This window comes from Pongo abelii, chromosome 22, assembly GCF_028885655.2.
Source record: "Pongo abelii isolate AG06213 chromosome 22, NHGRI_mPonAbe1-v2.0_pri, whole genome shotgun sequence".
NCBI lineage: Eukaryota > Metazoa > Chordata > Mammalia > Primates > Hominidae > Pongo > Pongo abelii.
The window spans coordinates 52,435,946-52,447,510 of record NC_072007.2 but is presented as its reverse complement, the minus strand read 5'-3'; the positions used below and the strand labels follow the sequence as shown (position 1 = coordinate 52,447,510).

General features: G+C 52.8%; 1 long non-coding RNA gene across 1 annotated transcript; it reads right to left on the bottom strand.

Annotated features, from left to right (window-relative positions):
- LOC134760859 (uncharacterized) lies at positions 1-5,743 on the bottom strand. The gene is made up of 2 exons (XR_010138893.1): positions 5,151-5,743; positions 1-3,284 (listed from the first exon to the last, which is right to left on the bottom strand). It is a non-coding gene; the product is annotated as an uncharacterized LOC134760859 (long non-coding RNA).
- Between the last annotated feature and the right edge of the window lie 5,822 nt (positions 5,744-11,565).

Sequence of the window (11,565 nt, the reverse complement as noted above, 5' to 3'; positions counted from 1 at the left end):
TTGCCTCTACCTTGAATCAGGCTTTAATGTTTAAGAGGAAAAGAGAGGTGTACATTCCCCCAGCCGCAAGGATTTTCAAAAGTAAAAACAGAATACAACAGATTCAATAGCTTCAATAAATGATTTTAAAATTCTCAGATATGCACTCTTTGTCAGGATTCTCCAGAGAAACAGAAAACTGATTTTAAAAAAAAGAAAAAAAGAAAAGAAAAGAAACAAATTTTTGGGCCAGGCGTGTTGGCGCACGCCTGTAATCCCAGCACTTTGGGAGGCTGAGGCGTGCAGATCACCTGAGGTCAGGAGTTAGAGACCAGTCTGGCCGACATGGCAAAAACCCGTCTCTACTAAAAATACAAAACTTAGCCAGGTGTGGTGGTGGGCGCCTGTAGTCCCAGCTACTCAGGAGGCTTAGGCAGGGGAATCGCTTGAACCTGGAGGCAGAGGTTGCAGTGAGCCAAGATCGCGCCTTTGCACTCCAGCCTGGGCAACTAAAGCAAAACTCTGTCTCAAAAGAAAAAAAGAAAAGAAAGAAAGACATTTGTGATTATAAGAAATTGGCTCACACAGTTATGGAGCTGACAAGTCCAACATCACCTGCAGGGTGAGTCAGCAAGCTGGGGCCCAAGAGAGCTGACGTGTAGTTCCTGTGCCGACGTAGGCAGACCCAAGACCCAGGGAGAGGTAATGTTTCAGTTCAAGTCCAAAGGCAGCAAAATCTGATGTTCCAGTTCGGAGGCCATCCGGCAGGAGGGATTCTCTCCTCCTCAGAGGCAGGGGCAGCCCTTTTGCTCTTTTCAGGCCTTCAGCTGATTGCACGAGGCCCACCCACATTCTGCTTGACTCAGTCTATTGATTCAAATATTAATCCAATCAGATCAGAGGAGGGACCTGCAGAGGCACGACCAGCAGAGAAACCGTTGGGCTGGACTGCCAACTGAGAACGCCAGGGATCTGATTCACCAGCAGCCTTGGGGACATTCACCTTGGGCTCCACAAACTGCCAGAAACCCCCCAAGCCCAAAGGCATCCATACAACGGCCAGGTTATTTCAGATTGACACATGTCCTAATGTATGAGTCAGCCCACACATCCCACAGGCACTGAGCGTCTCTTGTTGTTCACCCCAAATAAACTCTGCTGAAACTGGGGGGCCTCAGGATGTGGGGAAGAGGGAAGAAGGGCAGAGGGCAGAAGTGGATGGTTTGCTCTGCTCCACCCATGGGAGGCTGGTGCACACGGCTGCTTCCGAAAGGGCTTCCTGCTTTAATTGCAGTGCTGAGACACAGGTGGCTCTCATGCCCTCTAATTCAGGCAAAGCCGCCACTGGGGCCAAGGGGAGCCGGGGGAGAAGCAAGCGGCCAGTTGGGAGCAATGTTCACGATGGCTCCTTGTGTGCACCAGCCCCAGAGTCTTAGAGGGAGGGATTCCTCCAGGGGGACTGAGGCCAGAGGTTTCCACTGTTCCTGTCCTAATGATCAGGTGAGCAGCCTCCCTGGGTTCCTGGGTCTAAGGCATCGCTCAGGAGAAAGGACCTTCACCACCTTTGCCAGGAAAGACTCCTGATACCCAGGATGGGCTGCTCACCTGCTGGGAAGCTCTTTTTAAAATCCCAATGCCTGGCCTCCAGCCCCAGGAAAGCAGCTTAGAATCTCTTTGGGCGACACCTGGGGGGACTCCAAGGGGCAGCAAGGTTGACAGCAGCCTCGACCCAGTCCAAACACAGGGCAGCTTGCCAATAAGGAAGTGAAAGCAAAGGGCCCTTGGCCAAGGTCACCCTATGCAGCGGGCTGAATGGCACAAGGTCACCCTGTGCAGTGGACTGAATGGCAGCCCCCCACACCCCTGCAAAAGATATGTCCAATCCTAACCCCAGGTAGCTGTGAATGTCAACTTATTTGGAAAAAGGGTCTTTTTGCAGATGCAATTTAGATGAGATCATCCTGGATTTAAGGTGAACCTAAATCCAGTGACTGGCATCCTTACAAGAGGAAGGAGAGGGAGATTTGAGGTGCATGGAGGGAAGCCCTGAGAAGCCGTGGAGATTGGAGTGATCCATCTACAATGAGCCCGGGATGCCAGGAAAGGCTCATCCCAGAGCTGGGGAGAGGCAGGGGACGGTTTCTCCCTCGAAACCTCCAGAGGAAACCAGCACTGTCAGCCCCTTGATTTCAGACCTGCAGCCTCCAAGCTGTGAGACAGTGCAGGTCTGTTGTTCAGCCTCCCAGCTTGTGTTTCTTTCTTTGTATAGTAGCCCCAGGACGTTGGTTAGGGGTGCAGCTTCGCTCACTGTCGTGGGACCCCCCCGTTGGCTCTTCTCACCACCCACTTTTGCCCTCTGCCCATCTCCCCTCTTCTCCACCCCTGCGAGTCCCACCCCAGTTCCAGCAGAGTTTATTTGGGGTGAACAACAAAAGACGCTCAGTGCACGTGGGGTGTGTGGGCTGACTTGTACATTAGGATGTGTGTCAATCTGAAATAACCTGGCCATTCTCTTGACGCCTTCCGGCTTGGGGGCATTTCTGACAGGTTGTGGAGCCCAAGGTGAATGTCCCCAAGGCTGTTGGTGAACTGATTCAGATCCCTGGTGGTCGCGACTGACAGTTCAGCCCCTCCCCAGTTTCTCTGCCAGCTGTGCCTCTGCAGGCCCCCCTTAGATCTAACGCATCTGTAATGCTTTCATCTCACTGAGAATCCTCCGCCTCTGGCAGGTTAGAGTAGCGCTCAGGGTTGGATGTATTATCTCACCACATCTGCTTCGGTTTCCCCTGCAGAGGCGGCTTGGCGTTGGCGCTGGCGCTGGCTGGGCACAGCCCTAACTAACTTGCTTCTTTGCAATCCTTCCCCCACTTTCATCTGGAAACGTTCTCACATTCTCTACTTCTTGTAACCTCAACAGTGGGTGATGTTGAGAAAGTGTCATTTTTGTCCCAAGGCCTTTCTCCCTGTTGGACGGTCCCAGGGTTCGGCACAGCAGCCTTAGCAGGGCAGAGAGGGAAAAGGCCAGGAGCCCAGCACCGGGTGCAGTCCAGGATCCCAACCTAGATTCTCTGCCTGCCACGCGTTCACGTGGGGAAGGCCAATTTGTCCCAAGGAAACAACAGCTCAAGTGCTCACCATGATGTTGATGACAGTGGCCACCAGTCCCCACTGTCCCGCTGCAGATCTTGCTGATTTTCTGATACAGAGATGACCTCAGAGCCTCTTGGGTGGAGAGGAAAGCGCCCAAGATCAAAGTCACGGCCGGCCACTGGGGGCCACTGGGTGCCACTGTGTAGGAGTTTACCCTGGAGACAAGTGGAGGGAAATGAGGGCGCGAGAAGACGCTGCCTCGCCTGCCCCTGAGAGAGCCCCACGGGGCAGTGTTCAAGACCCCGCTTCCCACAGGGCAGGGGCTGGGGCTTGCTGGGAACGTGTGTGGGATCTGAGCACAGGGACAGCCTCCAGCCTGTAACCCGTTGCCGCTGCCTCCTTCCAGAAAAAAACACGCCTTGCAGGGGCAGGCCCAGCCCTGTGGGGTTTCAACTTCTGAAGCAGTTCAGGCGAAAGGCCGAAAACAGGAAGTGAGACTTGGGTGGTGCGAGGAGGGTGTAGGCAGGCAGGAGGGATGCTGATACAGAAAATTCACATTTGAGAAGAACCCAACGTACAAGAAAGGAGAAGAAAAGAGAGAGAGAAGACACCAGCACGAACTCCCCATGGATGCACCTGGCTTTTCTTCAGCTGCCTGTCTGAGAGCCAGCCTCTGCGCTGCCCCACTCCTTCCACACACATTCGCTGCCCTGCCTGCTGCAGGCCAGCCCAGGTCCTCAGTGGGACCCGCTCATGGTCTCCAAAAGCCTTAAAGTCTCTTGTGGGCTAAATTGTGTCCCTCAAAAAGATATGTTGAAGTCCTACCCCTCCGAACTGGTGAATGTGACTGTATTTGGGAACAGGGTTTTTGCAGGTGTAGTTAAGATGAGGTCAAATTGGAGTAGGGTGGGCCCTAAATCTAATATGTCCTTATAAAAAGAGAGACATTTGGATGTAGATGAATGGAGAAGGGAGTACCATGAGACAACAGAGGTGGAGGGGGAGCAAGGCGGCTGCAGCCAGGGCACACCAGGGACCACCGCCCCCGCCCACACCAGCACAGGCCAGGAGGGCTCTGTCCAGACACCTGGATCTTGACCTTCTGGCCTCCAGAGCTGTGAGGGAATCAACAGCGGTTGTTTAAGCTCCCAGTTTGTATTGCTTTGTTCCCAGCCCAAGCCGACTCACACAGAGTCTAATGGGGAAGAGGTTAAACAGGTTAAACATAATCCTCCTGCCTCAGCCTCCCAAAGTGCTGGGATTACAGGCATGACACCATGTCCGGCCCTCACTGCTTTTTTGTTTGTTTAGTAATTGGCTAGGTTTTTTGTTTTTTGTTTGTTTGTTTTGTTTTGTTTTGTTTTTTCTTTAGACAGGGTCTCTCTCTGTCACTCAGGCTGGAGTGCATGACAGGATCTGGGCTCACTACAACCTCGACCTCCTGGGCACCAATCCTCCCACCTCAGCCTCCCGAGTAGCTGGGACTACAGATGTGCACCTGTAGGTTAAACATAATCCCATGCCAATTATGCCCAGACAACAGGGTCCATGGTACCAACACTGAAGCCTGAAAGGAGAAGGGTCAGTTGGGCCCTCCAGAGAGGCTAGGGCCGGGAGCTGGCCTCACCCAGGAACCCATGCAGAGGGCAGGGATGCCGGAGCACAGGGCACAAGATGCATTTCCACCGCCCCATCACTCCACCCTTCCAGCCATACGCCAGGCCCCAGCCTGCCCAGCCCCCAGGACAATGTAGGTGCTGAGAGCTCTGCCTCTCTAGAAGTGGGCATCAAGGCAGGGCACCAGCAAACGTGGCCCCGGTCACCATCAGTTCCCGTGCGCAGGGTGCGACCCCTCACAGGGGCATGGTGACCGAGGCCTCCAGATCACTTGGGGCAGAATCAGAAGAGGCCGACTTCAATTTCAGCTGGAATTTAGGTCAGATAATGAGGGCTGTTAAGCCCCAGGCTGCCTTGTCTGAGGCGCTGTGATGAGAAATGCTGGCACTGGGTGAATCTGCCAGGCAGGCAGCGCTCCCATCCCCACCCTGTCTGTCCCCAATGGGGCCCTCCAACCTCCGTACCTGAGTGACAGCTTCGGAGCAAGGGAGGCTCCTTCCCAAGTGGGCAGCGTCAGTGGAGGGTAGATAAGAAGCTTAGCTCTGAGGCACAAGGATGCAGCAACTGGGGAACAGAGACATCAGAAACCGCTGACCACTGAGGAAGATGAGGAGGAAGAGGGCTGCCGTGGCCTTTGGGTCCTTGCAGAGCCAGGTCTAACCCCAGATCCATTGACATTTGCTTTCTAGGTGGCCTTTGGAAGCCACTTGGCCTGGCATCTAATCTGCAAATGGAAGAATAGTACATGCCTGCAGGTGGCAACTGAGCCAGCTTGCTCAGAGACCCCAGGATGCAATCAGCGCTTCAGAGAGGCTGGCTTCCTTGCTTTCTCCTTAGGAAGATCCAGTGCAAGAGTGACCCTGAAATCAACCTTGCCTGCAAGAAAGGGCTGTGTCATGTCCACTACAGTCACTGTCCAACCTGCTGTCACTGTCCACGGTCCACTGTCCATGGGGCCACTGGCCAGATGGACTCCATGCCATTGGTGGTCTCTAGGGACAGACAGGCAGGCAGTGAGGGCCTAGCCTAGAAGTGGCCCCCAATGGACCCCGATGACAGCCGGCCAGTGCTGGAGGAGCTGTCCCCACAAATGGCCAGGGGAGGGGACACTCAGCCTGGGCGAGGTCAGGGCTTCCAAGGGTGTTCAGCAGTAGCTGGCCAGCATTGAGGCAAGCAGGTGACAGCACGGTGGGCAGGACAGTGTGGATCACATCGACACAAGGCCACAGACAGGGGATTGGGGCTGGGGATTAGGCAGCTGGCCTCAGGAAGTTCCTCCAGGGAATGGCAGGGCTGACTCCAGGCCCAGAAACTCCTGACACTGGGACTAAACATGGCAAGAGCCATCCCCAAAGGGGGTGAGCCACTGAGCAGATGACCAGAACCAGAATGCAACAGAGGCAGAGCCAAGCTGCAGCAGCTAAACCCAGGGTCCACGTCAGCCTGGGGTCAGAGGCCAAGTTTAAGCAACACAATCAGGGCCCTGCCTGGGGGGCACTAGGGCCACAAATCAGCATCAGCCCAAAAGGGGAGAACCAATATTGACCCGTTCAGTACCAATCCAAATACTCATTCCAATCAGTGCCAATTCAAACACTCATCCCACTCAGCGCCAATTCAAATTCTCACTCCTCCCTGCTGCCCTTCAGTCCTCGGCCCACTGCCATCCCACTTCCTGACACCTAAAACAGCACTTCACTGTCACCTCTCTGAGGTCATTGGTCCTTTTATTCTGTGACAATGTGAGTGAAGATCTCCCCTGCCCTGATAGGTGATGGGCAGCACAAAGGGAGGAGCCAGGGCCTGGCGCGGTGACTCACGCCTGTAATCCCAGCACTTTAGGAGGCTGAGGCAGGAGGATCACTTCACACCAAGAGCTTGAGATCAGCCTGGGCAACATAGTGAGACCCCTGTCTCTACAAAACAATACAAAAGAAAAAATTTGCCAGGCGTGGTGGTGTGTGCCTGTAGACCCAGCTATGCGGGAGGCTGAGGCAGGAGGATCACTTGGGCCCAGGAGGTCTAAGCTACAATGAGCCATGTTCAGGCCACTGCACTCCAGCCTGGGCAGCAGAACCAGGCCCTATCTCAAAAACAAAAACAAAAACAAAACAAAACAAAAGGAGGAATCAGGACCTAAGACTACTTCCTCCTGGGGCCCAGCCCATGTCTGGCATACAGTAGGTACTCAATAAGTGCTTGTTGAATGTTCTGGGGTCAGCCCACATACATATTAGGGAAGGACCAGGAAGAAGCAGGCGGAAGAGGGCTCCCCACAGCCGCTCATCGCTCCCACCTCCCGGGCGTGCATCTTATTTTAAGGACCTCTTCTATGGTCTCACAGACCCACAGCCGCGCTTCCCAGAATAGCCGTGACCGGCAGCAAAACACTTCATTCCGACATTCAAGGCTCAGACGGGTCGCACGTTCTTTCCCATGGAGATCACAAACCAGGAAAGTCACTTTTTCAGCAGCTCTCTTCATCTGCCTCCTGCCGAGAGAATCCAGGAGTGTGAGGAAGTCACTCCCAGCTGAGAAACTGATGCCCTCTGATGCCCTTGGTCTTGGTAATATATTTAAATGTCATGTGATTATATAGTTACAATTCTTAGAAGGGTGGTGGTTCCCTCTAAAGCTGGCCATTTTACAAACCACTGACCTAGAAAAAGACTCTCACTATTGCGCTGTAAAGATGAGGAGGGACTCAGAAGCTGACGGCCATTCATCCTCCCGGCTGCTCCACCTTTCCAGGTGTGCAGAATGCTCAGGTGTTGCGAGAACCATGATGCAGGGCTGGCACTGCACAGGCGCTCTTTCATGGCGGGTAGGGAGACCCACCAGAAAATCCTGGCCAGGAATTCAAATACATAACCCAGACATAACATGCTGCAGAAATCGCTGCCAGAAACCCAGCCCTGCGGCAAGACAATGCCTTCTTAGCATGCTGGCAGGCGAGGTGACCGCAGTCACTCAGGGGTTTGGTTACAGGTCCTAAAAACTTGGAGTTTCCTTCCAAATGAGTAATTTCTTTTCCATTTTCCAAAGGTTAGGAGGTTTTTGTTAAGAAATACATTTGAAGTGACGTTAGGAAAAACATACCCTTTCCAAAAACCCCAAAGAATGTGAAGAAAGTCCATCCGCATTCAGCACTCAGTGGCTTTCCTGGGGAAGGGCGGGCGTGGGCCCCCGTGCTAGCATTTGCATAGTAAATGAGGGAATGTTTACCAAGCAGTGTTCAGTGGTTTGAGGCTTGTATAAATAAAAGATAAACAGATGAGGAAGCCCAAGTGGAAAGACCGGTTTGGAACATCTCACTGACTGGTGGAGCCATCAGGAGCGTTTTTCCATCCCAGAAGGAAAAACGGAGAGCAGCATTTCCAGCCAGACTTCCAGGGAGTCTGCGGAACTCGTTAGGGAGGAGAGATCTGTGCGGTGTCTGGGGAAACTGCCTCGTGTAAGGGTCTCAACAGAGTGTTTGAAGGGAAAAAGAATAAGCTGTGAGGGGTAGGACACACCCTGAGAAGGAAGAGATACAAAGATATGTTTGAATGGTGTCTTCTCAAAATTCATATCCACCCAGAATCTTAGGATGGGACCTTATTTGGAAAGGGCTGTTGCAGATGTAAGGTCAGAGATGAGATCATCCTGCCCTAGCACTGCCCCAAATCCAGGGAGAGCATCCTTCTAAGTGACAGAAAAGGACTCCGAGGAGGCAGAGGTTGGAGAGATGTGGCTGTGAGTCAAGGCGCACCACAGTTTGCCGGTAACACCGGCAGCTGGAAGATGCGAGGAGGGTGTCTCCTCAAGAGCTTCCAGAGGAGAAGCAGTCTACTAAGAATGAGATCTGTTTGCTCACGAACGCTGACGCCTCAGATCTGTTTGCTCACAAACACTGATGCCTCTGAGATCTGTTTGCTCACAAATGCTGACAACTCTGGATGCTAGACTGGGTACAGATATTTAATGGGATTTGCCCTCAAGATCGCCCAAACTATTTTGAGAAAATCAGATGAGGACACTGTCGGGCTAGCTGGTGGTGAGGACAGAGGTTGGAGCTCAGGTGTTCTGAAACCCTGACTTGACTTGTAAGTTGAAGTAGGCCGTTCTTGATTGGCCTATCCTTCCCGTGGTCTATTAGATGAAATGGAGGGACAGCACTTAATCAATCAATTCCAGGAAAGAGGCAGATGACCCGGGGGAGGGAATAGGACCAGAGATACCCAGCAAAGTTCTGCTTGGCCATCATAGCTTTACAGGTGTCAACCAGACATGTGACCTGCATGACCTCCATGTCTACCTGTGAAGGCTGGGCTACAGGTGCACCCTCCGGGGACTTCCAGAACCCAAACCCAGTGATGTAAGAGGCAAAATAATTTCAAGTCTCCTTTCATCTATTTTTATAAAGTAGAAATAAAATGGCCTTTTGGTCATCCAATCTGTCCTCTTGGAAATATCCTTTCTTGGAAGAAAGAAACACAGGGAGGGAAACACCGAGAGTGATGGTGTCTCCTGGAGGTCAGGCTGTCTTCCTGCACTTCCGTTCTGTTCCCCACATTCGGCACCCCACACCCCCCACCACCTATAATCCTGGTCCAACTCTGGGTCTTGGTCCTGCAGACGGCTCCCAGCCCCTGCGTCTTGGAGTTCCAGCAGAGAATTTCTGTGACTTTGCCCTCCTACTGTATCCCCATCTGTTGCTGAGAACCCCCCAAAATGAGACCTTCTGACCGCCTGCAGCCCCAAAACCCCAGTGAATCAGGAGAGGGGAGCAGGCAGCATGCCTCCCACCACCGCATCTCACCTGCTCAGCCCTGCATTCCTCATATATAGAAAGTCCTGGGGAACGAGGTCCTGCGCGACTTCCTGCTCCAGCACATTTCAGGGTTGTGCTTGTGGTATAATGGACACCCTCTGCCCAGAAGCAAACAGGGAGAGACCCCAGATGGGCTGTGAAGTAGGCACTAAGGTTTCACTCCACTGTTTCTTAGAGGGGGTCCTCCTTCCTCCTCCTCCCTGCTATTCCGTGGAGTCTGGTTGCCAGGCTCACAATGCCCACCCACCCCACCATTCTTTCCACCCAGGGAGCCAGAACCACCCATGTGTGCATGTCGAGCTGGGTCGAGGGCACAGCAAGGCTTGGTCCACCATCTGCAGCCTGTCATGCCTCCTGTCCACCCGAAGGCCAACTCCTAATCCTCCCTCCACTCTGGTTAACACCAGCTAAAATGTAGGTCCTCCTCCCCCTGGATTCGGCTACACCACTGATTAACATCACACAGGCAGAGGAAAGTGTTTGGAGGTCTGCCATAGGGAAGGAATTCATGTTTATTTGGTAGAGCCAAAAATTCAACAAGGAAGTAAAGAAGTTCCTCCAAGGTGGGTTTTGCTCAGGACAGGAAGATGTTTCTTGTGGCTAGAAGTGAGTGGCAACAGGTCCTCTGGCAGTGATGAGCTACCTGGCCTCAGGAGCATTCAAGTAGACCGAAAGCCATGGGAGGTTCCAGAAGCTGGAGCAATAGGCCAGGCTTGGATCATTGTGAAGGCCTTGCTGGGGCAGCAGGGGTACACTCTGCTACATGAGAGAAGTCCCTGAGGGGAGAAGTGAGTTTGTCCAAGGAGTAGGAGAGACGCTTCAGGAACAGAGGACAGCAACAGTATACTCTGAACTTGGATCGCTCCAGAACATTCAAAGGCCAAAGCCATCCTCTTACCGCCATTTCTGCTTTCAGGAAGAAGGGGGCTGTGTGGGCCCAGAACCGGGTCGGAGAGAGAGGCTGGGCCTGCTTGACATCACACACCCCAACTCCTGCTGGAGAAGGGAGCCAAGGTAGGCTGAGACATTCCCAGACTCAGTGCCCACAGCTCTATCCATCTGGAAGACTTTGGGCCAAACCCATAAAGAATGTGAGAGGGGCCGGGGAGCCAGCCCAGGATGACTGAAAGTGCAGTGAGTTCTCTGTCTGAGCCTCCAAGGGTCTTCTGCCTGGGCGTTCTCTACACCACAGGCAGGAGTGGCAATCTCTTGGAGGTTTTCTAAGGGCTGAGCGAGAGACAGAGGCAAGGAGTTTCCGTACAAGACTCCAACACCTGAGGAAGAATTGGAATAACTGCCAGTGGAGCTGCAGGGTCCCAGGGGAGAAGCCCAGGCTCTGAGTCCACAGGGACTGAGACCTTTGCTTATCAACTCTGCAACCTCAGGCAACGGTGCTTCCTGGGCCTCAGTTTACCTGTCTGTAGGGAATTCACACACTAGGTAAAGTGGGGCTGTTAGGAGGCACTGAGCATGTTAGTTCTTGTTCCTACATCCCCAGGGCAAGACTTCCTCCCAAGGGAGGTGATCCAATGACAATCTCATTCGTACCAAGATGTGAACAGCTGACCCCAATCCTTCCTTGAAAATGATGGACGAGGGCTGGACGCAGTAGCTCACACCTGTAATCCCAGCACTTTAGGTGGCCAAGGCAGGTGGATTGCTTGAACACAGGAGTATGAGACCAGCCTGGGGAATATGACGAAACCTCATCTGTAGAAAAAAATACAAAAATAAAAAAAATTAGTTGAGTGTGGTGGCGTGCACCTGAAGTCCCAGCTACCTGAGAAGCTGAGGTGGACGGACCACCTGAGCCCAGGAGGTTGAGGCTGCAGTGAGCTATGATGGCACCACTGCACTCCAGCCTGGGTGACAGAGTGAGACCCTGTCTCCAACAAAACAAAACAATGGAAGAGATGAGAAACCAAGTTACCAAATTCCTGGTGCCTAAGAGCACAGAAGTGCCAACAGGGGGCAGCCAGCAGTAGTAAAGATAAATTATAGATTTTCCACACAATTTTTGGAGAACTGACTCTAGGTTTAGTGATTTGGATTTGGATAAATTTTAA